The sequence below is a fragment of the Eleutherodactylus coqui genome, chromosome 3, assembly GCF_035609145.1.
Source record: "Eleutherodactylus coqui strain aEleCoq1 chromosome 3, aEleCoq1.hap1, whole genome shotgun sequence".
In the NCBI taxonomy this organism is placed as follows: domain Eukaryota; kingdom Metazoa; phylum Chordata; class Amphibia; order Anura; family Eleutherodactylidae; genus Eleutherodactylus; species Eleutherodactylus coqui.
The window spans coordinates 29,706,070-29,732,311 of record NC_089839.1 but is presented as its reverse complement, the minus strand read 5'-3'; the positions used below and the strand labels follow the sequence as shown (position 1 = coordinate 29,732,311).

The window sequence follows — 26,242 nt, the reverse complement described above, 5'->3', positions numbered from 1 at the left end:
ATATATCTGATCAGATGATGGCGGGACTAGCCGACCCTCAAAACTGTCCCCTACAATAAAGGAAGATCTCCTCTTACCCGGTGATGTGAGGGGCTGCTGATCCTCCATCATGACATCCTTATACAGATCCTTGTGTCCTTCTAAATACTCCCACTCCTCCATGGAGAAATAGACAGTGACGTCCTGACACCTTATAGGAACCTGACACACACAATATACCGTCATCCTCCAGACTTCTCCCTTGGGGGTATTATATAATGCCCCCCATTCCCAGCAGCGCTCACCTCTCCAGTCAGCAGCTCGGTGATCCTGTGGGTAAGTTCTAGGATCTTCTGCTCATGTATCAGTGAATGAGGTGAAGGCTCGGTGATGGGGCTCTGGGTCCGGCTCCGTCCTCCTAACACACAGGGGGTCACACACTCACCAGACCTCTTCTTCACTACTGTGTAATCCTGTGGATGGTGAGACACTGATCACTACATGGAGGCTAAGAATCCTTCACCTTTCCCATCATTCCCCTGGTAATTACTAGAGATAAGAGTGACATCATGTGAAGCTCTCACCTCCCCAGTTATCCAGTAGATGATCTCCAGGGTGAGGTCTAATATCCGGGCAGCCATGTGGTCTCTGTCCTTCTCCATCCTTGGTGGGTCATTGATGGAAAGGACCATCGTCTTTATCTGTGAGAGTCCTGTATCTAAGGAACCTGAGGAAGACAAGAACATCTTCCATGAAGGGTCTCACTACTCGGGGATTATAGCGGATTAGCCCTAGTACCTGATACCGAACACATGCAATACGAAATGTGACATTTTAAGTAATCTTGAGTTGGCTGCTAATTTGCTCCACAGCAAAGATTAGCCATGAAGAACCGGGATTTTATCTATTTCTCCAATATGCGATTCATTCCACATCTGACAAACTGGTATCCGAGGCGCAACTAACGGCAGGAGATAAATGCAGCCGCCGCAGTACTGACACACGGACGGTTACCTCTAACTGACCTGGACTGACCGTCATACAGCCCAATGCACAGACTCATGCAGCACACACACCTCTACTACCTGCTGACCTCATCAGGAGAGAACTTCAAGAAACTCCTCCCACACACGTGACTGGTCACATGGCCATGACATCATCACAGGTCCTTTACCCCAGAAGGATCCAGCATCTCCTGGAGGCCCCGCCCCTTCCTGTGACATCACTACCAGATGTAAGTTTTTTCTGAGCTTGAAAAAGACGATTATACTCGTCGAAACGCGTTGCTCGTGTTTATGTAAATAAAATTAATATATTTACATTTTTCTCAACTTTTTTCCCGACGAGCGCAAAAGCAGCTTTTTTTCTTCAGGATAGCCTGGCTATAATAGGCAGCCCAGTAGTGAGGTGAGGGGGCTGCAGGGGCTTCTCCCAGGCGCAGCCTCCATTCCCCCCGCAGCTAGTTTCGGCTTTGGTGACGCGGCTTCATCTCTCAGTTCTGACCTCTGACCCTTTATGTGGTGATAACGCTGGAATGGTTTTACTTGAGGGGCTTTTAGATGGAATTATTATAATAATTATCGTACGAACGAACGTGAACAATAACCGTTCTGTCTAACCGCGAGCCGACGAGAATCTGTGCTTTTCTTTTGCTCATTTTATGCAGCATATAAACCACAGTTGTCTCGTTCGCTCATTGTTTGGTTAAACAGCGCTCATTCTCTTCCTCTCATTCACTTATACAGCGATGGGGAAAGAATGAACGATTCTTGTTTGAGCCTACAATGTATCTGCCGGTATAAACAGGCGTGCGAACGAGAAAACAAGTTCAGTCCGGTAATAAATAGGAAACCTCAAGTACCGATGGCTGCCAGCACATGAGGAATAGCGCCCCTAGTGGTGCATTTTGGTTTTTAGTTTTTTGTGCAAAAAAACTTCAACTTTCAAAATACTTTAAAAAAGCAATTTTCCAAATTAGAACTTTCCTAGCAATAAGACCGATGTCACACGAGCGTATACATGAGATGTAGTTGTAGTTGCTGAATAAACAATAATTTTTGCGTTCGCTTTGGGGTATTTTATTCTACTTTTTTCCACACACAAGAGCAGGTGCAAAAACAAACAAAACGCAATTCTAATGGCTAATTATCGTAATGAGTTCCAGAATTTTTTTCCCTGCACCATTACGCAGTGTTTCACGCGCCTCCTAATGTATTCTGCATGCATTTGCGCATCCCTATTGACTTCTATGGGGACTTTTGCACATAAAATAGAGTATTGTCCAGAGATTAGAGTCCAGTCGCTGCAATGGAAGTATTTGGACTCATCGCCTCCAAATAAGGCATGTGCCCAACCCTCGGCAGGCAAGGTCAGGCTCACAGTCTTTTGGGACCAGCACGGAGTAGTCTTAATGGATTTCCTAGCAAAGGGTACCACGATTACTGGGGCATACTATGCTTCACTGCTGCGGAAATTGTGGGAGGCCATCAAAACCAAGACACGTGGCATGCTCACCAAAGGTGTCCGCCTTCTGTAACACAATGCCCCAGTTCAGAACTCTAAATGTTGCCCAGATGGAAATTCTACCACATCCCCCTTATTCACCCGACCTCGCACCATCGGACTTTCACCTCTTTCACCTCATTTTTGAAGGGCAAGCAATTCCCAGATGATGAGACTCTGATTTCCAAAGTCACAACATGGAGCAACCTGTCGACTTCTACAAGCAAGGTGTTTACAGTTGCTTAAAAAGATGGGAGAAGTGTGTGTCCCTATGTGGCACCGGTGTAGAGAAGGGCTACTAACTGTGACAAGTCAATGGGAAGTGGGTCAGGGGAAATCTTTCATGAACGCCCCTCGTGTTAGAAATGCTAAAAAGCTACAAGCCTCAAAGCTTTCAAAATGGCATTTAGAGACCTTTCACACGAGTGCGGACATTTCTGCATCACAATGTTATCCCTATGGGACTTGGCCTCCGCACCTGTTAAAATCTGCATGTCTTTACTTCAAAGCCGCGAGATGAAATTCAGTACTTTTTGCTGCAGCATTAAGAACGTCTTGCAGAATTGCTGTTGTGGATTTCGAACATACTGGAGATATAATTCTGCAATTAATGTCCCCAGAATAAAATACAACATATTCAGCAAGATGAATATCAGGGTATTTTTTATTGTGATGTTTTTCACCCACCATTTTAGGTTTGCAGAGGCCTCAAAATATAAGATGAAACCACCCTTCACAGAAAGACCCCATTTTGGAAGCTACCACCCTCCTAGGATTCATCCCGGGGTGTAGTGAGCCCCCCAGCTGTTTCCCAGAATTAAATGCACAGATGATGGTGCAAAGTGAATATTGCCATTTTTGACCTACAGACTTCAGTGCCAAATATTTTGTGACCAGTTTGCACCACTGTGAAGAGACCGCTCTCTAATTATTATACTGGAGCTCTTAATCTTAGAAACTCCCTACATGGGCTTTAAAGAGCTTTTATGGGCATTTAACCCCTTGCAGTACTGATGACCTCAGAATAGGTCATCAGTCGCTCTATTTGCGTTGATCCGCTGCTCAGGACCCCTGGCGATCACTTGATCTCAGCCTCCACACTTACTGCAGCAGGCTGGATGTTAACAGCTCCATTCGCATTTCAGTGGGAGCAAGGCCTCCTATTACGCTTCTTGCTCTGACCCAATGCGGATGTCCGGCCCTGCTGTAATGCATGTGAGGACTGAGATCAGGTGATAGCTGAGGGTCCCGAGCAGTGGACTCTCGACAATCAGCTACTGAAGACCTGGCCTGAGGATAGGTCATCGGTACTGCAAGAGTTAAATGCCCGGCAAACCCCTTTAATTTTTCGCTAGAAAATATGACAGGGTTACACAACACTGGCCAACAAGTGCAGCAGCCATCAGCTAAAATAAAAAACCGTGAGAAGTTACTCCCTTTTGGAAACAACAGCTCTTCAGCAATTTATAATATGGTGTAACCAGTAGTGAGCATGTTCAACCCACCAATGTTTTTGGAATTTAGCCATTTCTAACCACATATATGTTGTTTTTGCGCCCAGCTTGTACCACTAAAGATACACACACCATAAATTGTCCGACGAGTTCTCCTCGGTACAGCAGTGTCACACTATTATGACCTCCAGCTAATATCTGGAGCAACCGCCATGTGCTGTACGGACGGCGGCTAGATGGGCTGGAACTGACTCAGGGAGGTGCTGGTAAGTTGTTTCAGGTACCTGGAGCCATACTGATTGCAGTGCAACCCACAGCTGCTGGAGGGTACAGGGGGGAGAATCCATAGTGCGAACATGACCATCGAGGTGTCCACATATGCTCAATTGGGTTCAAGTCTGTGGAATTTAGGGGCAGGGAAGTACTTGGAAGGTTTAGTCGCTTTTTAAAGCATTCTTGGAAATTTCTAGTCGCGTAACATGTCGCATTATCTTGCTGAAAGACCCCAAATACGTGATCGGTAGGGATGGATCCAGAACCAAATTGGTTCAGAGCATCTTCCACATGGATAAGACCATAACGCTGCCATCACTAGCTTGTGTACTTCCAGCAATGGGTGCAGGGTGTTTGTCCTCTGATGTTTTATGCCTGAAACAACAATGTCCATCAGTTTGCTGAAGCAGAAAATCTGACTGACGACCGTTTCCCAGTCAGCGGTGGTCCAATTCTGCCAGGCAAATTAAAGCCTTTTCTTCTGATGCACCTTTCTTATCATAGGTGCAGTGACCAACTGTCTGCTTCAGCACTACATAAATGGCGTCAGGGAAGGGGTTAACAGCGGGGGGCGCATCCCTGATGCCCACCCCCCGCTGTTGCAGCGGGACGCCGGCTGTGACTGACAGCCGACTCCCACTGCGGGATAGAGCGAGGTCAGTCATGATCTCACACTATCCCGATGACGTACCGGTACGTCATTTTGCGCAAAATACTCGCCTCCCATGACGTATCGGTACGACATGGAGCGGGAAGGGGTTAAACTACATAAGCAAAATCATTGCCCTGCTGAAAGGGAATTATCTAATATTTGGTACTCATTGACCGATAACTTTTATACTATCTGTTGAAGATGTTTCAAAGTTGAACCACATTTTCTTTTTCCTACTGGGCTGAGGAGCTTTTTGGCACTGTCTTGCTCTCCTTCCCCACCTCCTTTTTTTGTTCCCTTCCTCTCTCTCTTTTCCTCCTTCTCTCAACCTTTTCACTTTATTTCTCTACTCCCCCCATAAACTGGCATCTCCTCCCTTCCATTTCTCACTTAAATCAATAGTTCCTCTTTGGCACAACCGCGGTGTGTCAATGCCGCTAGATGTTGCTGTTATGACCACCACAGCAGCACTCATCATACAAGTTATTTACACGGTCTTAAATGTAAAATCTATATGTTGGCCATCTTTTTCCCTACCTTCCCCTCTCCCTTCCTTCCGCTTGGGGCAGGAGCTCCCGGATAACCATCTTCTATAACTCACATATCCCCCCATAACTTTAAAACTTATTACGCATAATGTGCAGGGCTTTAATTCCCCAATAAAGGAACCAAAGCCTTCTATTATTATAAAAGTCTCCATGTCGACATAGTATGCCTACAGGAAGCATATTTCCCTTTTCAGACGCAGTTCTCCGGCGTGGCGCATTCAGCCAATCAGCTGGCTAGAATCGGCACCACGTGACTACACAGCGTGCACGCGGATTGCCTTCAGCAGCCGTGTGCACTACACACTACAGCTAAGCAGACGTGCACTACACACTACACTTAAGCAGCACAGGGTTAGGTTTAGGGTTAGGGTTAGTGTTGGGGTTAGGGTTAGATTTAAGGTTAGGGTTAGTGTTTAGGGTTAGGTAACCCTAAACCTAACTCTGTGCTGCTTAACTGTAGTGTGTAGTGCACACGGCTGCTGAAGGCAATCCGCGTGCACGCTGTGTAGTCACGTGGTGCCGATTCCAGCAAGCTGATTGGCTGAATGCACCGCGCCGGAGAACTGTGGCTGAAAAGGGTAATATGCCTACAGGAAACCCATATCTCCACAAATTCCTCCCCCCACTACCTCTCCTCTCATTTTCCCTTTTTCTCAGCAACAGCTCCAACTAAAATAAAAGGAGTGACAATATGTTTCAGCCAATCAGTCCCCTTTACCCACACATCATCTATTTCTGACACGGAAGGCCGCTACCTACTACACACGGGTATATTCCAAGATGTCCCGGTAACCAGTCTCGTATTATACCCCGGATTCTAGACAAATTCCTTTCCTTACAAAATTGCTTCAACTTGATCTTAAACCCAAGCCTGAACAGAAACACCATATCTCTTCCAACACCCCTCTTGCCACCCCACACTCTATCACATAACTTTAAGGTACTCCTTTCCAAACACCATCCAGTGGACTCTTGAAGGGAAATTAACCCCACTACTAAAGACTATACACATTATTTGGCTCCTCATTCCCTATATAGGAGAATAGACCACATCCTTGTACCCGTCTCCATCCTGCCGCAAATAACTCACTCAAAAGTCCTCTCTGTTCCCTGGTCAGACCACAGCTCAGTAAGGACATTCTGCAACATTTCTGCCACGTGTAAACATGCCTCAGTGGTAACAGTGACACACACACACACACCGGCGGTAACAGTGACCCCCCCACAGTGTCCCCAATAGGAATAGTGACATCCCACAGCAGCCCCAGCAGTAATAGTGGCATACCACAGAAGCTCCAGTAGTAATAGTGACATCCCACAGTGGCCCCTAGTCGTAATAGTAACCGCCAAAGGAGCCCCAGTAGTAATAGTGAACAACAAAACTGGACTGCTATGGAGTAAAACCGGGTGTTTTTAGTGAGGAATCCAGGTTTGGTACGGGTACTGATGACTGGCATGTTCGTGTCTGTAGACTTAGAACTGAGCGCTTCAATCGCCTGGTGTGATGGACTGGGAGGGCGGGGGTGAAACATCAGAGATGAGAGTCGGTCACCCCTAGTAGTGGTACGAGGGACCATGACAGCTCAGCGATATGTTGAGGACATTCTGGCATTAAAGGGGTTGCACCAAATTTCCATTCGGCAGTAAAGTTGCTGAAAACATCATAACATTTTACTGGCACAATAAATGTACAATCACTAACCTCCTCTGTCTGTTCCCTTCCCACTCTGATACCCCCACTACTCTAGCAACGCTGGCCCTTTAAAACACTTCTGTGGGAGGTCCTGGAGTTGTGAAGTACTAGAAGCAACAACTCCCATGAGCACACTGCGACCTTGTGAGTGCGGGGCTCCTCCCACCAGACTCCTCTTGCTACATGAGGACCTGTGTCCAGAAGCATCAATAAAATGGTACAGAAATGTTGTGCCTGCGTTGTTTTATTTCAGCCACTGCATTTCTTTTTTATACTAGTGCTCCCATATATGTGTACAGGAAGTAGATGTATATACAGTATGTACAGGCCTCATTTATCAGAGCTAGCAAGAAAACTGTCCTAGTTGCCTATAGCAACCAATCAGTATTCTGCTTTCATTTTGCTCTAAAATTTTCAAAAATGAAAGCTGCACTGTGATTGGTTGCTAGGGACATCAAGGACATTGTAATGTAAAGAGATGAATAAAGTGTCCTCCCAGCTGTCCAGTATCAATCAGCTGCCATTCATGACACTAGGAAAGGTGAGTTGACATCCTTCCCCTATGAATTTGCCCTTACTACATAAGGTGATAGATGGATAGATAGATACCAGAAAGGTAGACATAAACATAAGTTAGATAGATATTGTAAAGACTCAGCCTGTCAGACATTCTGTGTGTGTCTCGGCATCCATTGTTTTGTTAGGCCATGCAACATGAGGCTGCTACCGTAGGCCCATGTGGTTGAGCAAACTGCAGTGGAAGGGTTAAATGCTTTTCCCCATCCAGGAATGCTGAGTGCTGAAATACCTTTGAAGTAGACTTCAGCAAAAGCTGTAACACTCCCCGACCAGGGGTTCTCTGATGTCCTACAGCCCCTCTGAAGCCAGAGCCAAAAAATGTTTATATTAGGAGATAAGGAGAGGCTTCACACCCCAATTTGTCACCTAGCAGGGCGAGTGGAAGGCTTCTAGATTGTGGAGTGATTGGTACCCAACTTTCTGAGACACTGGATAAGCAACCATGAGCCACAGCCACAACTCTACAGAAATCCACCTGGCCCTGAACTGTAAACCAATTTGTCCTTCACTGGACCAGAGGAGAGAGGGGAAGGGATGCTTTTTTGTGTGTGTTCATTGAAAATAATGGGCAGTATCGGCCAAAAGTAGGACCCGCTCGTTTTCTGTCTCAGACTCTCGGTCCAAGTGAAAAATCATTCCTTTGAATTATCCTATTAACCCCTTTAGGTTGCGGCCCTTTTTTATTTCAGTTTCTTCTTCCTCACTGTCGAAAACACAGAACTCATTTTCTTATCCATCACCATAGCTGCCTGATGGCTTGTTTTTTGGAAGCACACGTTGTATTTTTCTATGATACTATTTAATTTACCATATAATGTACGGATAAACTTAAAAATCCTAAGGCCGCCTGCACGGTGGCAGAAATCCCGCGGCGGGATTTCTGCCACTGAAAGCCTGCATAGGAGTGCATTACAATACGCACTCCTATGCAGACGGCCGCGGTTTGGCCGCACGAAATCTCTCGCGGCAAACAAACCGCGGCATGTCCTATTTCTGTGTGGGGCTCGCAGAGCCTCGCACAGAAACGTCACTCACCCGGCCGTCACTCACCCGGTCTCGCCGCCGGATCCGACCCGCTCGTCTGCAGGCGGCCTTAGTGAAGTTGAATTAAAAAAGTGAAATTCGGCAATCTTTACTGTATTGAGTCAGTACAATTGCGATGATACAAAATTTATATACGTTTTTTTGCTTTCCGACTTTAAAAAAAATATGAACGTAAAAGAAAAATATCAGCGCTCGTGGGAATCAAGCCTGTAACGTTCGATGATAATCAATACCCACGAGCGCAGATATTTTTCTTTTACGTTCATTACTTGTGATACAAGACCCTTTGGTGGTGTAGCTCGTCATATCGTTTTGCGGCTCTCTTTGGATGAGGAATCCAGCAACTTTTATATGCCGTCCCGGATTTAAGGTGCTAGTGAGATAATCCCTGCAGGTTTTTTCTCACTTAGGCACCCGGTAAGTGTTCTTCTTCTTCACCTAAAAATCTTCTGTTTTATTCTATTTGGCGCACTCCTCATTTGTATTTCTTTAAAAAATATATATATATCTTTGGGAAAAAATATTTTCTGCATAACTTTATTTTTCATTGACATGGTTGTGATGAGGGCTCGTTTTTTGCAGCACAGCCTCTCATTTGCATTTTTGTCAAGCTGTGTTTCCCTCTCCTCTCCCTGCATCCCTTATGTTCTGATAAAGTTACTATGTGATGGTAATGGTAGAGGTCATGATGTGGCAGTTTATTTTTTTGTAGGCAGGAGTGGTTGATAAAGTATGCCTGGAATCTTATGTCCCTGCTCTTCTAATACACTAGCATTGCTCCTTGGACGAGGTTGAGCGCAGCACTGCAGCCGTCTGCACACCGCCTCCTTAACTTAATGTAACATTTGACTGGTAGAGTATTTAAGTATCTGGTGCCCCATTTTCAGTTTGCCCAGAGGCCCATTTTGTCTAACACCGGCCCCGGTAAACACTGTGTATATGTGTATAGCATACACTGTGTATAGCTCCTTTGGAATTTCTTATTAATTTATCCCAGGGCTGTCTTGACTCATATGCTTTACAAATCACAGTTAAAGGGGACATACAAACAAAGCAAAACAAAAAAAAGTAGATAGAAGCACCACACTCCTCAGCATGCCAACAACCAATCAGATATGGACTCTATTTTGTCAGGGAGCTCCCTGAATATTTTCTATAATCGACATTTTGTTTAAATACTTGGCTATGTTTTGTCACTGTTCTCTCTTTTGCATTTTGAAACGATTAAAATAAAAAGATTTTGTGGATGTCAAGAATCATTCTGACAGCAGAGTTCAGAAAATTGCAATCAAATACAATGCTGATGCTCCACCTTAAGTGTCCGAAAACACATTTCATGGTTGCTGAACAAGGATGGGAAATAACAACAAATGACCAGTTTGAGAGTCATTGCAGTTAAGGGGAAAAAAAGGCAAAACTCCAGTGGGCAAAGGAGCTGAAAATGAGGTCACTGAGCAGTGAAAACCATTGGTCAGATGAATCCAGGCTCCTTTTGCACTATGGTGATGGGAAAGTCAGAATTTGGTGCAAGCAGCATGGAGAGATCAACCCTCTCTGTCATTTGTCAATGGTGTAAGCTCGTGGAGGTGAACTAATTGTAGCACACGTGGGATCGGTAGTCTGCAAGATGATGATTTCAACACCTATTGGAATCTATGCAGTGATAAATTGCCGAAGTTCTTAAGATCGAAAGAAAGTCCAACATGATATTAGATGTTTGTCTCTAGTGATAAGCGAGCATACTCGCTAAGATCAATTGCTCGAGCGAGCATTGCCCTTAGCGAGTACCTGCCCGCTCGAGCGAAAAGGTTCGGCTGCCGGCGGCGGGCAGGGAGCTGCTGGGAGGAACGGAGTCCCCGCTCCTCCTGCTCACTGCCGCAACTCACCTGTCACCAGCGCCGGCACCCGAACCTTTTCTCTCGAGCGGGCAGGTACTCGCTAAGGGCAATGCTCACTTGAGCAATTGATCTTAGCGAGTATGCTCGCTCATCACTATTTGTCTCCAAACAAGTAGCCATTTAGGATATAATGTGGGGGCTTACGTAGATGTAAAAAAAAAAAAAAAAGTTCGAGGTTACTTGGGCTTGTGAGAAAGAGGGGATTATACCAAGAGAGGATAGGGAGAGTAAGAGATCATTACATTTTGTTTATTTTGCTTTATGGCAATGTTTCTTTTCATTTGGCACAGTGGTAGTAGTTATGCAATCATAGTATCCCAATCAGAGGTCCTCCTTAAAAATCCTGCCTGCAACACAGTTTTGTGGCCGCGAGTTATTAAGTTATACAAAGAAAGCATCCTTAGGGGGGTTTCATACGGGCGAGAATATCGTGCAATTTTCTCCTGATACCAAAGTCAGTTAAAAAGCAGTTTATGAAACCAATGACTTAGAATAGTTTCCTTCCCATCTGCGAGGTTTTCACTAATGCAATGTTGAGGAAACAAACAAACAAAAAAAATCAAACCACACTGTTTCTTTCTGCGATATGTGATTTTTTAAAATATCTCATGGTTCCCTAAGGAGCCTCCTTTTTATCACATTGCAACAAACCTGCGTTGCGACTTTAACATTAGAAAGTGCTATTGACTTCTACAGCAAAATCACGATTGCCTGTGTGTCCACACCTGTAACATTGTCTTCTCTATTTGGCAAATTCTGTGATGTTTAACAAAAATCTAAAATTTCCCGCAAAAACATTTTCAACATTGTGAACATGAGCATGGCTTTTCCTCTGTGGGTAATCTTAAATGTTGCACAAGAACTGGTTTTTGGTTAAAGCGATTTCTATATTGATTGTGAACATGAGTATGTCTTCTCCTTTGTGTGCTTTATTATATGTTCTACAAAATTGATTTCTATGTAAAACACTTCCCAAATTTGAGAAAAGGAAAATGCTTCTCCCCTGTGTGAGTTTGCTGATGTTTTACAAGATTTGATTTCCAACTATAACATTTCCCACAATCTGAACATGAAAATGGCTTCTCCCCTGTGTGAGTTCTTTGATGCGCAACAAGCTCTGATTTTTGGCTAAAAGATTTCCCACATTCTGAACATAAAAAAGGCTTCTCGCCGGTGTGAGTTCTCTGATGCCTATTAAGATCTGATTTTTGGCTAAAACATTTGCCACATTTTGAACACGAAAATGGCTTCTCTCCTGTGTGACTTCTTAGATGTTCCACAAGATATGATTTCCAACTAAAACATTTCCCACATTCAGGACATGAAAATGGCTTCTCCCCTGTGTGAATTCTTACATGTCCCACAAGACTTGATTTATCTCTAAAACATTTCCCACATTCTGAACAGGAAAAAGGCTTCTCCTCTGTGTGAGTTCTCTGATGCTTAACAAGAATTGATTTTTCGCTAAAACATTTGCCACATTCTGAACATGAAAATGGCTTCTCCCCTGTGTGACTTCTGAGATGTTGCACAAGACGTGATTTCCAATTAAAAGATTCCCCACATTCAGGACATGAAAATGGCTTCTCTTCTGAGTGAATACTCAGATGTTTTAGCAGAATCGATTTCTGGTGAAAACATTTCCCACAGACTGAACATGAGAATGGCTTCTTCTCTGTGTGAATTCCTAAATGTCCCACAAGACTTGATTTTTCTCCAAAACATTTCCCACATTCTGAACATGAAAACGGCTTCTCCCCTGTGTGAGTTCTCTGATGCTTAATAAGATATGATTTTTGTCTAAAATATTTTCCACATTCTGAACATGAAAATGGCTTCTCTCCTGTGTGACCTCTCTGATGTTCAAGAACAATCGATTTCTGTTTGAAACGTTTCCCACATTCTAAACATGAAAACGGCTTCTCCCCTGTGTGAGTTCGCTGGTGCTTAACAAGATCTGATTTTTGGCTAAAACATTTGCCACATTCTGAACATGAAAACGGTTTCTCTCCTGTGTGAATTTTCTGATGCGTAAGAAGATTTGATTTCTGGCTAAAACTTGTCCCACATTCTGAACATGAAAAGGGCCTTTCATTGTTTGGATTTCTGTTCTGAAAAGAAAGTTTAGATTTCCCTTTAAAATGCTTCCCACATTGAAATAGTTCCTCTTGTCCATGAACAGGTCTATGTTTGTTAATCAGTGATTGGTTAGAGGAAGGTTGATCGTGACCAGGGGCATCGGAGAATAGATCGCTACTCTGAAGCACTTTGGGTACATTAGGAGTTATTGTATTTATTTGTGTGGTATCTTCTTCTTCCTGATATAGAGATACATTGAGATGTCCATGGGAGCCTCTTATCCAATCTGCACCTGGCAAAGGAAGCAAAAATGTCTTATTTTCCAAAGCTAAATAATGGAGGTTTTTTTAAGCAGTCAAGCTTTATTAAGACAATAGTAAGCAAGCAAGGAAAAATAAAGGAAATTTGCCTTGCAAGAAAGCAGGAAAACATATGATTTAAGTAAAGCACATGTACTTGTATTAATGGAGGACTAAAGCACTCACAACCACATTGTAGTGTTTGTAAGTAATTTGTCGGTGGAGTTTCCATAACGTAATAGCTAGTAGAGGTAGTGACAGTTTTTCTCTGAATACAGTACTATAATTATCACAATGTTAATAGCCAGCAAGGTTTCACTTTTTTTTTTTGGCAAATTCCAAAAAGGAGGTATGTCCCCCTAAGACTACTCCACTGAGTCGGGCTTTATGGAATAGGATCGAGAAAAAAAGCTACATATGACAGACTCTCTCAACACATGGAAGAAGGATCTCTGGTCATGATGATAAATCCATTAGCATTAAATACAGGACAACGATTAAGGTAGATTTGCATAAGTCTGCCAGAAATGTGATTCAAAGGGCTCTTTCACACGAGCGTATATCACCCGCCGTTTTCACGGTCGCCTGATATGCGCTACGATCTGATGCATTGGATTCCAATGCATCAGATCACATGGCCATATTCCCGCGACGCTAAAGGGCCCAGCTGCCCAATATAGCGCTAGGTGTTTTAAAGTCAGGCCAAAAAGATAGCCCTGGAACTAACTTTTGGGCAGGAATACGTCAGCTGCTGCGTAGACTCCTATGGGAGCCAATGACAGCGGCCGGAGAAGGGAGGTGGGAAGGTGTTTAGCAGCGTGATTGCTAAAGTCCCTCCCTCTTTTCTCCTCTCCACCGGCTGATTGCAATGGAAGGGGCAGGGGCGGAGCTAAGCACTGCCCCATCCAGTTGCTGGCTGCGGACAAGGGGGATGGGGAGTGGGGGCAGAGCTAAGCTCCCACCCCTCCTTGTCCACAGCCAGCAATGGGAGGAAGCAGGACCGTGCAGCACTTAGAACTGCCCCTGTCACGCCCCTCCCATTGCAATCAACCGGAGGGGAAGAGAGAGGAGATGAGCCGGCAAGAGGGAGGGAAGGGGCAACGGCATGGCGGCCTACGTGTATATGCGCCGGGGCACATGCCATCTGAACCAGTGCACAAACATTAGATTTGTGCACCCATTTATGAGTTTTTATACCTTACATCGTAGCATATATAGGCCGGACGTGAAAACAGCGGCCAATATACGCTCGTGTGAAAGAGCCCTAAAAGAGATGTTCACCTTCCAGTACAGCGAAGCACAACTTCAATCCTTAAAGCAGACCAATAAGTTATGGTTTCTGGATTTCCTCAGTATTGCACAGGTGATGTAATTGTCAGAGCCTCAGACACTTCAATAGATGTACTTACTATAGGATATCCTGAAAACATGATCTGTTGGGGGGTCCCTCGAGGACTGGAGTTGTGCACCCCTATTCAAGCAGGACAATGACCTTATAAATGCATCCAAAACTATATTGGAGGGGTGTAAAAAGAAACATGGAAGTGTTTTGGAGTCACAGCCTAGACCTCAATCCAATTGAGGATATGTGGCATGACTTGAAGACTGCTGAACACTAATGCAACCAGCTAAGTGGAAGCAATTGGAAGACTTTTACCTGGAAAATGGGTAAAAATCCCAGTAACAAGATGTGCTGAGCTAATAGACACATACCTCAAGGGACTTGTATCTGTAATTGTAGAAAGGTGGTTCCACAAAATATTTTCATATTAAATTATACAATATACATAGATAATTGAATATATGTAGAGTACATCAGTGTGTGGAGCATTACTACCGCTAATATGGAAATCCTAAAGTAGTTGCTTTGAATGTGGAATAGAAAAAAAAGGAAATTAGAGATGGGGGAACCCCCTTCACACTCTATAGGAGGAAGACGTCATTAGAGAGAAAACCCCTGTGAGTTCACATGTACAGTGGAGAGAAGTATACATTGACGGCTCCTCCATGTGCCTGTGTGGGGAGTGGGTTAAACATGGAAGTGCTGGAAAAAAAACTTGCAGTATTGGGAGGAGTATTAGACTAAGGCGCACACCCCGAAATATTCAGTACCACATTATATGCTCCAAGTCATGTAAAGATCACACCAACACACGACAGCTGTGCTATTACAGGGACCCTTGATGAAGTCTTACTACCGAGAACGAGGAATCAGGACTTATACTGAGGAAAAAATAGATGAGTAGAGAGACTCTTTTTGGCAAAGCCTATTTTTTAGGCATCCGAATCATGTGAATAGCCGTCCTTAAAAGTGAAGGTGTCACTATCTTTTTTGCAACCCTTAGGGCTCCCATACACTTTTTTCTTGCGCGTTTTTTCCACGCGATTGTCAATGGGACTTTCTAATGTTAAAAACGCGTCGCAAGTTTGTGCTTTGCAATTTTTGTGCGACGCGTTTTTCACATTAGAAAGTCCCGTTGACAATCACGTGAAAAAAACGTGCAAGAAAAACGCAGCAATATTGCATGAAAAAAACGTGCAAGAAAAAAAAAAGTGTGCAGGACCCCTTACTGAAAGCAAAATAAAGCAGTGTCACGCACACTGATTGTAGCGATCTATCTGGGGTGCTTATCTGTGCTGTAGTTTAGAAGAAACTTGCATTTTATTAGCAGCAGCCAGACACAGACCTAGTTAAAATACTAACAACCACTTGTCCATGAGTAAATGAGTGCGTTACATGCTATGTCACATGACGGTGGCATCACTGCAGGTCCTAAAGCAAAAATCATGCAGCAACTGACAGCGTCATGTGATCAATCACCTGCTCTTAGCTCCGGCCCCTGATCACATGATTCTAAACCAGTAGAGGTCAAACAAGAATGTATGTAACAGGGCTGTGGGTGGGTGGTGTGCGTGACACACGCACAAAGCAGGGTTGTGTGTGACACGTGCACGTAGCAGGGCTGTGTAGCTTTGCTACATGCTTTTGACAAGCACACGTAGTAGAGTTGTATGCAAGGTGTGTTCCACATGCCTAAAGCAGAGCTGTGTGCGCGGTGTGTCCCACATGCCTGAAGCAGAGCTGTGTGCGCGGTGTGTCCCACATGCCTGAAGCAGAGCTGTGTGCGCGGTGTGTCCCACATGCCTGAAGCAGAGCTGTGTGCGCGGTGTGTCCCACATGCCTGAAGCAGAGCTGTGTGCGCGGTGTGTCCCACATGCCTGAAGCAGAGCTGTGTGCGCAGTGTGTCTCACATGCCTAAAGCAGAGCTGTGTGCGCGGTGTGTCCCACATGCCCGAAGCAGAGTTGTGTGCGCGGTGTGTCCCACATGCCTGCAGCAGAGCTGTGTGCGCGGTGTGTCCCACATGCCTGCAGCAGAGCTGTGTGCGCGGTGTGTCCCACATGCCTGCAGCAGAGCTGTGTGCGCGGTGTGTCCCACATGCCTGCAGCAGAGCTGTGTGCGCGGTGTGTCCCACATGCCTGCAGCAGAGCTGTGTGCGCGGTGTGTCCCACATGCCTAAAGCAGAGCTGTGTGCGCGGTGTGTCCCACATGCCTGCAGCAGAGCTGTGTGCGCGGTGTGTCCCACATGCCTGCAGCAGAGCTGTGTGCGCGGTGTGTCCCACATGCCTGCAGCAGAGCTGTGTGCGCGGTGTGTCCCACATGCCTAAAGCAGAGCTGTGTGCGCGGTGTGTCCCACATGCCCGAAGCAGAGCTGTGTGCGCGGTGTGTCCCACATGCCCAAAGCAGAGCTGTGTGTGCGGTGTGTCCCACATGCCTGAAGCAGAGCTGTGTGCGCGGTGTGTCCCACATGCCTGAAGCAGAGCTGTGTGTGCGGTGTGTCCCACATGCCTACAGCAGAGCTGTATGCGCGGTTTTCCCCACGTGCCTGAAGCAGAGCTGTGTGTGGTGGGTGTGACACGCGCATATAGCAGAGCTGTGTGTGGTACATGTAACACGCGCATGTAGCAGAGCTGTGTGTGTGTCAGGAGGGGTGTTGGGTCTCTCACGGAGAGCACCTAAAAAGTGTGTGGAGACACCGAGGGTGTGAGTGGGTCAGGGGATGGCATGGTCTCTTACCAAAGAAAGTGCCCAAAAGGGGTGTGGGGACATCTAGAAGGTGATTAAGGATGCACACATGTAGCAGACCCACAGATTGACTTAAAATGATTTGATAAGGTTTTAATTTTAATGACTATTAGTGGAAGGCGGGGTCACTATTGGGGGTTTTTTTGGACATGCAGAATTTTTTTCTTTCCTCTGACTATTTTTATGTCACCTAGTTTTTAAGCTTTTAACTAACTAAAGGAGATCTAGTGAAGTCACCTAAAAGCAGCTACATACTATCATTTTTTTTGGACCCGCCAATTTACTTTCCAAATGATTTAATAACGTTTTAATTTTAAGGGCCTATTAGTGGAAGGCGGGGTCACTATTGGGGTTCCACCAGCAGCACATTCAATAAGACACCCTTCCCAGGGGAGGCAGACTAAGGGCAAAGCCGTTTCAGGGGAAATGGACCTGGATTCCCCACCAAAGCAGCAATCCAAAGAAGTAAATTTAAACGGCAGCAGGAATCTGATGCATGAGTTTCACAAAAAACCTTTATTCTTCCATCTTCAGTTAAAAAGCAGCGACGTTTCGACCGTCAAACGGTCTTTATCAGGGTTTTCTTGACATGCAGAATTTATTTCCATGTCACCAAGTTTTTAAATAACTAAGAAAGGGATCATTTTTTATGATAGCAGGGAGAGAAAACGCATCAATTCTGCCATAGATTTTTTTCTTTTTTTTACAGTGTTAATCATGCAGCCTAAATGACACACTAAATTTTTTCTGCGGGTCGGTACGGTTACAACGATACCAAAATAATTGTTTTTTTAGGTGTTTACACTTTTTTGCAATAAAACCCCCTTTTTTGGAAATCTTTTTTTTTCTCTCTAGCTGCATTCAAAGTCCTGTAACTTTTTTATCTTTCTATGTACGGAGCTCTATGAGGGCTTGTTTTTTGCGAGACGAGCTGTAGCTTTTATTGGTACCATTTTGGGGAATGTACGGCTTTTTTGATCACTTTTATTGCATTTTTTGGGAGGCAAAATGCTAAAAATTAGCATTTTGCCTCTGTTTTTTAGCGTTTTTTTTTTACGCTTTTTTTCGTACAAAATAAAAAGCATGTTCAACATTTTGTACACGTGGTTACAGACGCGTCAATACACAATATGTGGGGTTTTAATTTTTTTCCCTTTTTTTATGCTAATATTAGAAAAAGCATTAAAAAAAGGGGTTTTTTCCCATTTTTTTTCCCATTTTTCTTTTTTTCCCCATTTTTCTTTTTTTTAAACACTATTTGAGTCCCTCTGAGGGACTTGCAGCACCATGCCTATGATCGCTGTTATAAGGCATGACAGAGCTACTTATACAGCGATTATAGGCAATGGCACTACAGGATGCCAGTGCCTGGCGTCCTGTTGCCATGGTGCCAGGCCGGGCTCTCGCGATTACATTGCGAGAGCCGGCCAGAGACGCAGAGGGAGCGCGCTCCCTCTGTGAACGCTTTCCCTGCCGCGATCTACTTAGATCGTGGCAGGAAAGGGGTTAACAGCGGGATGCCGGCTGTGACTGACAGCCGCCTCCCGCTGCGGGATAGCGCAGGATCTTATGTGATCTCGCGCTATCCCCAGGACGTACCAGTACGTCCTGTTGCGGGAAGTACCAGGCTCCCAGGACGTACCGGTACTCCCTAAGGCGGGAAGGGGTTAAAGGGGCGGTCCAAGTATATTTTTTCTGTTTCCGTGCCCTCTTAGTGACATGGCCCGCGTTGGCCCTAAGGACACAATGATTTCTGTAGGATTTTCTAACTCTACTTTTCAAAAGATATAACTTTTTTATTTTGCGTTGCCACGGCCATATGAGGGCTTGTTTTTGGCAAGGCAACACGTTTTTATTGGTACAATTTTAAGGTACATATAATATATTGTAAAACTATTATACATTTTTTGGAGGGCATGGAGAAGAAACATCAACTCTGCCATATTTTACATCGTTAAATCATACAGCATAAAGGGTTTAAAATAACAAATCACCTTATACTCCCCTTTCCCACTGTGTCCCACGCCGCTGATTCGGGGCTCCTCTCTGATGTCATGTTTCAGGATGCCCCAGATGGTTTAAAGACATCACAGGTGCGGCAGCCAATGACAGCTCAGCACTCAATCGCCAAGCTCTGTTATTGGTTGCAGTGCCTGTCATGTGCCGTAAAGCAGACAGAACTTCAGCCTGTAAATCAGAGCAGCAGAGGACCGAGCACCGGCGAGAAACACAGCGAGAGCGGCGAATATATGCAGATTCATTATTTTACTGCATGGGTAACATATTTTTTCAGTAAAGGAATCTTAGATTGTGCCTTAAAAAATCTTGCCCCCTGCCAAGCAGACAAGGGGGTGACAGGTTTTACGGGAACAGCTGCGCACCCGTGTTAGGCAGTTATAGTAACTCCAATAGACGTGAACTGGAGTCACATAAACAGCGCAGCAGCTATGCTATTTCTACATCTCAGAATGTCTGGAATCAGTGCAGCACTTTTATGGGAATTACATAACTAGCATACAGCAGTACGCCCGGCTGTGTCAGTAACACCTGCCACCTCCGTTCCAGAACTGAGGCCTACATATATCAGACACTTATGTGGATATCCTGTGGATATGTCCAAAATGGGGATACTGCAATAACTTCTCAGTTAAGATGCCACCCCCATGATCATGTACAGAAAATAGATCATAAAAGAAAAATCAGAACAAAATAAAACCTAAAAGTATGTCAGTATGTGGTTTTACTTAAAGGGAACCTGTTATGTCCCCACGGCAACATAAACTAAGTCACAGTGCTATTAGTGGGATGTAACAGGGAGTTGGGTGAAGTATAAGAAACATACATCACCCAGCTTCCCGCCACGTCCCCTAACAGCACCATAACTTAGTCTATGAGAGTTATACCTGCAATACCACGCCAGCCCACTACACAATGTATGGAGTTATCTGCCTCCTGCTCCATACAGGGTGACAGTGGTCCAGCGAACAGCTGGCTGGCCAGTATCCCAGGTAGAAGACCTCGGCCAGTCAGCTATTGATGATCCAACCTGTGGCTAGCTCATTGATTCTAAAGAGCTAAAAAAGTCCTGTGAAATACAAAATGTGGATGTAATAGAGGATGATAATCCTCCGAGGGCAAGAGACACGGACCCCTTTCTGCATGTTGCCACATGTTTGTTGTGTTTTTATGGTCTTTTTTGATTAAGGTTTTTGTTTTTTTCTTATTTCTTTTGATTTACAGATCTGTCATCAGCAAAGAACGATTTCTTTGTATACAAGGCTTTTTGTAAAGATTTTGGCAGAATCAGGAAGTCCTTTGTCTTGCTCCGGTCCATGGCCAATTTAAACCTTTAGATCATCAAAGTGTCCTTTTCAGAGGAGAAGGTGGGGGCACATATATTTTTTAAGAAGCGAGTCATCAGCACATTGCCTTTCTATATAAGGATGATGAAACTCTCTTACCATTCACTGACACTGATATGGGATTATGGAGGCCACTCATCGCTCCACCAGAACTTTCCTGCAAAGTAAAGAGATGACAAAGAAGTAAAAGGCCCCACATTATCTTATATCCAGACAGAGGTGGAAAACCCCTCGATGACACGAACCAATCTGCACTAGAAGGAGAAGGATCTGCTTAAGTGGGGATCAAACTGGATCAACATTCAACCAAGGATCAAATATTACAAAACATTGGCGGTACTGTCTAGTTGTATCCAATAAAGTGGAGTGCCACAAATGCGCGGTGCCGCCTACCATGGCACCAATATAAATACAGAATTAAACAGCACTGCCTGCGCTCTCTTAAATATGTCGCTGCCAATAAATCAGTTGTCCTAAATAGTTTGTCAGAAGATACAAAACTGAGCTCTAATTTACCACAAAGAGACTCTGGAGCTCCAACAGACAGAAACTGATCAAGTTGGGGATTGTAGCTCCTCACATACTAATCGCCATGGTTTGTCTGACAGAGCGGCCCGTGAAGCAGCCTACATGTTTCTGTCTGCCCCCATGGTGTTGTCAGTAACAGTAATTATCCCAACGGCCGGAAATCACTTTCTCTATGAAAACAAAAATCTGATGAAACACATCGGAACAAAAAGACCCAATGTGTTTCTGCGGAATTTGTTCCTCTTCTTCAGGGACTCCTGATGAAGGAAAACCAAATTGCTCAATGTGTTGGAAGTTTTTGTCCTAGTGCGCCCCCTGTAGTCTGTGACATCGTATACTACCTGTAGAACCCTTTTCTTTTTCAATGGCAGAGCAGCTGATGGCCGGTGCTGAATCTCTCTATATAGAGAAGGTTATCTCTGGAGGAAGGATCAGGACTGTTACTGACAACACTATGGAAGCAGAATAACATGTGAGCTGTTGAGCCGTCGGACAAACAAAGGCAGCTAATAGGTGAGAAAATACAATCACCAACATGACTATCAGCTTGAGGCTCTATTTATGATATCAGTCCGAAAAGCTCCAACCGATATCACACTTGTAAATCTGGAATATTTTTCTGTGCTTGTAAAAAAAAAAAAAAAAAAAGTCATTATCACGTGCGTGAGAATTGAATATTGTTTCAAAGGTAAAAATTAAAAACCACATTGCACTTGGGTAGTAGAAATCTTCATTTGTCTGTCTGTAGAAGGTTTGTAAAATTCTCAGCTCCATCTACCTGATGATCTGGTGGGACATGTTCCTCTTCCTCTGGACAATCCTGGGAATATAGAGGACAGGGACATCTCTCTGGGGGATTTCTCTGACTGGATCCATCTATAGGAAATAACCAGAGAGACTGAATACCTTATATATCTGATGATCAGATGATGGCGAGACTAGCCGACCCTCAAAACTGTCCCCTATAATCAATGAAGGTCTCCTCTTACCCGGTGATGTGAGGGGCTCCATGATGACGTCCTTGTACAGATCCTTGTGTCCTTCTAAATACTCCCACTCCTCCATGGAGAAATAGACAGTGACGTTCTGACACCTTATAGGAACCTGACACACACAACATACCGTCATCCTCCAGACTCCTCCCTTGATGTTATTATATAATGTCCCCCATTCCCAGCAGCGCTCACCTCTCCGGTCAGCAGCTCAGTGATCCTGTGGGTAAGTTCTAGGATCTTCTGCTTATGTATCAGTGAATGAGGTGAAGGCTCAGTGATGGGGCTCTGGGTCCGGCTCCGTCCTCCTGACACACGGGGGGTCACACACTCACCAGATGACTTCTTCACTACTGTGTAATCCTGTGGATGGTGAGACACTGATCACTACATGGAGGCTAAGAATCCTTCACCTTTCCTGTCATTCCCCTGTTTATTACTAGAGATAAGAGTGACATCATGTGAAGCTCTCACCTCCCCAGTTATCCAGTAGATGAGCTCCAGGGTGAGGTCTAATATCCGGGCAGCCATGTGGTCCCTGTTCTTCTCCATCCTTGGTGGGTCACTGATGGAAAGGACCATCATCTTTATCTGTGAGAGTCCTGTACCTAAGGAACCTGAGGAAGACAAGAACATCTTCCATGAAGGGTCTCACTACTAGGAGATTATAGAGGATTAGTGACAGCATACAATACCTGTATAGTGACCAGCGCTTGTAATTGCAGGCGCAGGTCTCAACGATTTCAATGAGAGGTCCGCCTGCAGGTCCGACTACTAGTGTATTCTCACACTAACAGACGGCGCTTGTTTTGCCAACTCAAGATTAACAGATTTTATTATAGCTTTAAAGAAGGATAAGTGGGTTGAGAGATATATTATATTATATATATATATATATATATATATATATATATATATATATATATATATATATATATATATATATAGCAATTTATTAATAATTGACAACAATAGATGATATTGCATAAAGGTTTTCTCTACAGGTAGGATACATACAGCAAGTGATAAAACATAAACACACTTAATACAAAGACTTTCATGGACATACTTACAACATATAAACTGCATCAGTTAGTAGGAGCCTTCCTTAACCCCTTAGTGACTGCCCCATCGGGATTCTACGTCCTCAGTAAGTGGGCTTTAATCCTAGAAGACATAGTTTTATGCGTCCTCTTAGGATTAATGCCCACTTGCCTGAGGACGTGACAGCTCCATGCTGTCGGTGCCCGCAGGTAGCCGACAGCATGGAGCTGTCATCCCAGGATGTGGGCAGTCACCCCCGGCATTGCGATCGGCGCCATCAATGGATAGCGGCAATCGCAATAAAGTAAATAAAAATGTGTAAAAAGTTAGATATTCAGCTGCCCTGATGGATCGGATCCATCAGCACAGCTGAAAATACTCACCCGGGTTTCCGCGGTGTCCCCCGGAGATCTGGTCCTCCCAGACCCGCCACCGACCTTCTGCGCATGCGCGCCAGACGATGACGTCACACGCATGCGCAGAAGCCCCTAGCAAATTTAAAATCTCCTGGCTCCCGACTCTTGAAGGTAGCCGGGAACCAGGAGGTGTTACCGGGGACCGCTGTGAGCGGTCCCCGGGCCCGCGATCGCTGCTATCCATTGTAAAAAAGTTTTAAAAAAAGTTACGTTTCACCTTCCCTCATGGATCGGATCCATGAGGGGAGGTGAAAATACTCACCTCGGTCCTCCCCGATGTCCCGGGTCCCGAAATCCCCGTCTGCACATGTGCGCCCGATGTCAATCATCGGGCGTGTGCACAGAGGGGCTCGAGCCCCGGGAAATTCAAAATTCCTCTGCTCCTGGCTGCCATGTGTAGCCAGGAGCAGAGGGATGTCACCAGGGACATGATCACTGTTATCCAATGGATAACAGTGATCATGTAGACTTAAAAAAAGGGGTAAAAAGTAAAAAAATAAAAGTGTAAAAAGTTAAAAAAAGTTTAAAAACCTTGCGTTTCATCTCCCCACACGGATCATATCCATGGGGGAGGATGAAATGACATACCTAACCTGACGTACCAATATGGCAGGCGCAGCACAAAAGCTGTGGTAATTTAACATCTCCCTGCTCCTGGCTACAAAACTTAGCCGAGAGCCTAGAGATTTCACGGGGGACCGGGGACAATGGATAATGGCGATCACGTAAAAGTTAAAAAAAGGTGAAGTTTCATCTCATCTCATCTCACCGATGCGATCGGTGAGATGAGATGAAACTTCTTACCGGAGGCCTCCGTATTTGCACCCCAACGCGATCTTCTTCCGTGAACTTTCCCGGATTCTGCGCATGCGACCGCCGGCAAAACACCGGACACATGCTCAGGAGTCGGGGAGCCCAGGAAACTTAAAATCTCCTTGCTCCCAGCGATCAACGGTCGCCGAGAGCCTGGAGCAGTGACGGGTGGCCTCGTTGAGCGGTCCCCGGTCACGTGAAAAAAAGGTAGCGATCTACCTTTGGCCGGTCTCACATGACCGGATAGGCATTATGGATTCTGCATGCGTCTGATCCGCGGTAATACGCAGATCAATCGCATTGGATTACACAATTCTGCTCACATTAGCGGGTCGGAATTGCGTAATCCACTCGCAGAAAAAAGAACGCAGCAGGTTCTATTTTACCGCGGCTATCCACAGCATAGAGCCCATTGTGCTCCATGGTCGCGGATATACCCGCAGCCCATACGCAACTACCTTGTATACGGGCTGCGGGTACCCGGGTCATCGCTAAGCGACGGTGCGGGAAATACAAACAAAAAAAAAGGTGTACTGCGCATGACCGCCTGTGTGAGTAGGCAGTTATGCGCAGTATATTACATGGCCGTACGCAGGGTCACGGCCGGCTCACAGCTGGGATCCGCTGAGAGCCTCCGCAAGTGGATTCCACCTACGGCTGCGTGAGCCCGGCGTTATTCAGACCGCTACCTGTAATACGCAATTTACAAGAAGCCCCGGGAACGCTCGCCTTTATGCAGTTCCAGGAGCACCTTGTTGAGCGTCTTCTGTGCGAGACCACCGCACCTCAGCAAGCTTACGGGGACTCACTGAACGCCACTGAGGTCACAAAATACCCCAAAAAAGCATGAGAGGAGGGGGGATACACGGTTTTATTGCCCCATGTACCCATCCCAACCAGCCTCCGTAATTACCACTGTCTTTAGAAATATTACACGTCTTCATTCCTATGTACACTGTACAAAAAAACCTGTTTTTAAATTGACAAAATTGCCAAAAAAATGAAAATCGTAATTTTTTCCTACTGCTTTGCTTAGATTTATTCAAATACTGTGGGGTAAAAATACACAATACACCCCTAGATAAATTCGTTAAGGGGTCTAGTTTTTAAAATGGGGTCATTTGTGGAGGTTCTTTATCGTTTTGGACGCTCAATGGCTCTATTAGTGGGCAATGGGGCCTGGAATTTATTCCGTTGTGCCCTGAAATCCAACGGGTGTTCTCTCCATTACAGGCCTTGCCATGTTTACTGTAAGTAGATTAGGGCTACAATGGGTATGTTTTTGAACACGGGACAAACGGGGGTATCCATTTTGGGGTGAACGTCTTCATTCCTATGTACAATGTACAAAAAAAACTTTTTAAATTGATACAACTGCCAAAAAAAATGAAAATTGTAATTTTTTCCCTACAGCTTTGCTTAGATTTATTCAAAAATTGTAGTGTAAAAATACACAGTGCACCCCTAGATAAATTCTTTGGGGGTCTAGTTTTCAAAATGGGGTCATTTATGGGGGTTCTCTGTCGTTTTGGCCGCTCAAGGGCTCTACAAGTGGGCAATGGGGCCTAAATCACCTTCATGCTAAATTTCTGTTCCGAAAGCCACCGACTACTCCTTTCATTTTGGGCCCCGTTGTGCATCCAGACAAAAGATTAGGGACACAATGGGTATGTCTCTGAACACAGGACAAACAGGGGGATCCATTTTGGGGTGCACGGCTTCATTCATGTGTGTGCTGTACAAAAAAAGCTGTTTTTAAAATGACAGAATTGCCAAAAAAAGAAAATCACATTTTTTTCCCTTTGCTTTGCTTGAATTAATTCAAAAACTGTGGGGTTAAAATACACAGTACACCCCTAGATAAATTCGTTAAGGGGTCTAGTTTTCAAAATGGGGTCACTTGTGGGGGTTCTCTTTGGTTTTGGCCGCTCAAGAGCTCTACAAAGGTGCTATGGGGCCTAAAACTCCTTTAAGGAAAATTTTGTTCTGAAAACCACCGACT

The 26,242-nt window shown here is 44.9% G+C and overlaps 2 pseudogenes; both read right to left on the bottom strand.

Annotated features, from left to right (window-relative positions):
- The window catches only part of LOC136620566 (zinc finger protein 585A-like), a 41,000-nt pseudogene extending 39,934 nt beyond the window's left edge, over window positions 1-1,066 (bottom strand).
- Window positions 1,067-10,865: 9,799 nt separating this feature from the next.
- LOC136620112 (zinc finger protein 850-like) overlaps window positions 10,866-26,242 on the bottom strand; it is a 182,808-nt pseudogene continuing 167,431 nt past the window's right edge.